Source organism: Triticum aestivum, chromosome 3D, assembly GCF_018294505.1.
Source record: "Triticum aestivum cultivar Chinese Spring chromosome 3D, IWGSC CS RefSeq v2.1, whole genome shotgun sequence".
Lineage (NCBI taxonomy): Eukaryota > Viridiplantae > Streptophyta > Magnoliopsida > Poales > Poaceae > Triticum > Triticum aestivum.
Window position 1 is genome coordinate 424,100,269 of NC_057802.1, and position 4,827 is coordinate 424,105,095.

Here is a 4,827-nt window from a genome sequence, read left to right on the forward strand (position 1 = left end):
AAATGTTTTTATAATTAAAACTAATTAATTAATCTAATCACTCACTGACAGGTGGGCCCAGTAGTTAATTAACTAAAAATTAATTAGTTTAATCTTCTGTTAGCCCACTGTCTATGACAGATGGGGCCCACTGGTCAGTTTGACCTGGTCAGTCGCTCTGTTGACCTGCTGACGTCAGCATTGCCTCATGCTGACGTCATAATTCATTTTTGCTTAATTCAAATAATTCCAGAAATTCAAATAAACTTTGAAAATTCATATCTTTTAAACCGTAACTCGGATGAAAATGCTTTCTATATGAAAGTCGCTCAGAACGACGAGACGAATCCGAATACGCAGTCCGTTCGTCCACCACACCTCCCTAACCTATCGAACTAGCAACTTTCCCCCTCCGGTCCGTCTGTCCGAAAACGCGAAACATCGGGAATACTTCCCGGATGTTCCCCCCCTTCGCCGGTACCACCTACTGTCGCGTTAGGACACACCTAACACCGCTCATTGTCATGTCACGCATCGTCATGCTTATGTTTGCATTGTATTTACTGTTTCTCCCCCTCTTCTCTCCGGTAGACTACGAGACCGACGCTGCTGCTGCCCAGTTCGACTACGGAGTTGACGACCCCTCCTACTTGCCAGAGCAACCAGGCAAGCCCCCCCCTTGATCACCAGATATCGCCTATTCTTCTCTATACTGCCTGCATTAGAGTAGTGTAGCATGTTACTGCTTTCCGATATCCTATCCTGATGCATAGCCTATCCTTGCTACTACTGTTGTTACCTTTACCTGCAATCCTACATGCTTAGTATAGGATGCTAGATTTCCATCAGTGGCCCTACATTCTTGTCCGTCTGCTGTGCTATACTATCGGGCCGTGATCACCTGGGCGGTGATCACGGGTATATACTTATATACTATATACATGACACATGTGATGACTAAAGTCGGGTCGGCTCGTAGGAGTACCCGCAAGTGGATCTTTGTGGCGGAGCGACAGGGCAGGTTGAGACCATCCAGGTGAGAGGTGGGCCTGGCCCTGGTCGGCGTTCGCGGTTACTTAACACGCTTAACGAGATCTTGGTATTTGATCTGAGTCTGGCCATTTGGTCTATACGCACTAACCATCTACGCGGGAGTAGTTATGGGTATCACGGCGTCGTGGTATCAGCCGAAGCCTTCTTGACGTCAGCGACTGAGTGGCGCGCGCCGGATTGGACTGGAACGCCACTAGGCTAGGTCTGCTTCCGGCCGCGTACGCAACGTGCAGGTGTGCATAGGGCAATGGGCCCAGACCCCTGCGCGCATAGGGTTAGACCGGCGTGCTGACCTCTCTGTTGTGCTTAGGTGGGGCTGCGACGCGTTGATCTTACGAGGCCGGGCATGACCCAGGAAAGTGTGTCCGGCCAAATGGGATCGAGCGTGTTGGGTTATGTGGTGCACCCCTGCAGGGAAGTTTATCTATTCGAATAGCCGTGTCCCTCGGTAAAAGGACGACCCGGAGTTGTACCTTGACCTTATGACAACTAGAACTGGATACTGAATAAAATACACCCTTCCAAGTGCCAGATACAACCCGGTGATCGCTCTCTAACAGGGCGACGAGGAGGGGATCGCCGGGTAGGATTATGCTATGCGATACTACTTGGAGGACTTCAATCTACTCTCTTCTACATGCTGCAAGATGGAGATGGCCAGAAGCGTAGTCTTCGACAGGACTAGCTATCCCCCTTTTATTCTGGCATTCTGCAGTTCAGTCCACTGATATGCCCCTTTACACATATACCCATGCATATGTAGTGTAGCTCCTTGCTTGCGAGTACTTTGGATGAGTACTCACGGTTGCTTCTCTCCCTCTTTTCCCCCTTTTCTTTTCTATCTGGTTGTCACAACCAGATGCTGGAGTCCAGGAGCCAGACGCCACCGTCGACGGCGACACCTACGACACTGGAGGTGCCTACTACTACGTGCAGCCCGCTGACGACGACCAGGAGTAGTTAGGAGGATCCCAGGCAGGAGGCCTGCGCCTCGTTCGATCTGTATCCCAGTTTGTGCTAGCCTTCTTAAGGCAAACTTGTTTAACTTATGTCTGTACTCAGATATTGTTGCTTCCGCTGACTCATCTGTGATCGAGCACTTGTATTCGAGCCCTCGAGGCCCCTGGCTTGTATTATGACGCTTGTATGACTTATTTATGTTGTAGAGTTGTGTTGTGATATCTTCCCGTGAGTCCCTGACCTTGATCGTACACATTTGCGTGCATGATTAGTGTACGTTCAAATCGGGGGCGTCACAGGTATCCGGGAGTTGCACGATCTCATGGTCTAAGGAGAAGATACTTGACATTGGAAAAGCTCTAGCAAACGAACTACACGATCTTTGAGCTATGCTTAGGATTGGGTCTTGTCCATCACATCATTCTCCTAATGATGTGATCCCGTTATCAATGACATCCAATGTCCATAGTCAGGAAACCATGACTATCTGTTGATCAACGAGCTAGTCAACTAGAGGCTTACTAGAGACACGTTGTGGTCTATGTATTCACACATGCATTACGATTTCTGGATAACACAATTATAGCATGAACAATAGACAATTACCATGAACAAAGAAATATAATAATAACCATTTATTATTGCCTCTAGGGCATATTTCCAACAGTCTCCCACTTGCACTAGAGTCAATAATCTAGTTACATTGTGATGAATCGAACACCCATTGCGTCCTGGTGTTGATCATGTTTTGCTCTAGGGAGAGGTTTAGTCAACAGATCTGCTACATTCAGGTCCATATGTACTTTACAAATATCTATGTCTCCATTTTGAACACTTTCACGAATGGAGTTGAAGCGACGCTTGATATGCCTGGTCTTCCTATGAAACCTAGGCTCCTTGGCAAGGGCAATAGCTCCAGTGTTGTCACAGAAGAGAGTCATCGGGCCCGACGCATTGGGAATCACCCCTAGGTCGGTAATGAACTCCTTCATCCAGACTGCTTCCTGTGCTGCCTCCGAGGCTGCCATGTACTCCGCTTCACATGTAGATCCCGCCACGACGCTTTGCTTGCAACTGCACCAGCTTACTGCTCCTCCATTCAAAATATACACGTATCCGGTTTGTGACTTTGAGTCATCCAGATCTGTGTCGAAGCTAGCGTCGACGTAACCCTTTACGACGAGCTCTTCGTCACCTCCATAAACGAGAAACATATCCTTAGTCCTCTTCAGGTACTTCAGGATATTCTTAACCGCTGTCCAGTGTTCCATGCCGGGGTTACTTTGGTACCTTCCTACCAAACTTACGGCAAGGTTTACATCAGGTCTGGTACACAGCATGGCATACATAATAGACCCTATGGCCGAGGCATAGGGGATGACACTCATCTTTTCTCTATCTTCTGCCGTGGTCGGGCATTGAACCGTGCTCAATTGCACACCTTGCAATACAGGCAAGAACCCCTTCTTGGACTGATCCATATTGAACTTCTTCAATATCTTGTCAAGGTAAGTACTCTGTGAAAGACCAATGAGGCGTCTTGATCTATCTCTATAGATCTTGATGCCTAATATATAAGCAGCTTCTCCAAGGTCCTTCATTGAAAAACACTTATTCAAATAGGCCTTTATACTTTCCAAGAATTCTATATCATTTCCCATCAATAATATGTCATCCACATATAATAAGAGAAATGCTACAGAGCTCCCACTCACTTTCTTGTAAACACAGGCTTCTCCATAAGTCTGTGTAAACCCAAACGCTTTGATCATCTCATCAAAGCGAATGTTCCAACTCCGAGATGCTTGCACCAGCCCATAGATTGAGCGCTGGAGCTTGCATACTTTGTTAGCATTCTTAGGATCGACAAAACCTTCCGGCTACATCATATACAATTCTTCCTTAAGGAAGCCATTAAGGAATGCCGTTTTGACGTCCATCTGCCATATCTCATAATCATAGTATGCGGCAATTGCTAACATGATTCGGACGGACTTCAGCTTCACTACGGGTGAGAAAGTCTCATCGTAGTCAACCCCTTGAACTTGTCGATAACCCTTAGCGACAAGTCGAGCCTTATAGATGGTCACATTACCATCCGCGTCTGTCTTCTTCTTAAAGATCCATTTGTTTTCTATGGCTCGCCGATCATCGGGCAAGTCAGTCAAAGTCCATACTTCGTTTTCATACATGGATCCTATCTCGGATTTCATGGCTTCTAGCCATTTGTCGGAATCCGGGCCCGCCATCGCTTCTTCATGGTTCGAAGGTTCATCGTTGTCTAACAACATGATTTCACGGACAGGGTTGCCGTACCACTCTGGTGCGGAACGTGTCCTTGTGGACCTACGAAGTTCAGTAGTAACTTGATCCGAAGCTTCATGATCATCATCATTAACTTCCTCCCCAGTCGGTGTAGGCACCACAGGAACATCTTCCCGCGCTGCGCTACTTTCCGGTACGGAAGGGGTGACTATCACCTCATCAAGTTCCACTTTCCTCCCACTTAATTCTTTCAAGAGAAACTCTTTCTCCAGAAAGGACCCGTTCTTGGCAACGAAGATCTTGCCTTCGGATCTTAGGTAGAAGGTATACCCAATAGTTTCCTTAGGGTATCCTATGAAGACGCATTTCTCCGACTTGGGTTCGAGCTTTTCAGGTTGAAGTTTCTTGACATAAGCATCGCATCCCCAAACTTTTAGAAACGACAGCTTAGGTTTCTTCCCAAACCATAATTCATACGGTGTCGTCTCAACGGATTTCGACGGAGCCCTATTTAAAGTGAATGCGGCAGTCTCTAAAGCATAGCCCCAAAATGAGAGCGGTAAATCGGTA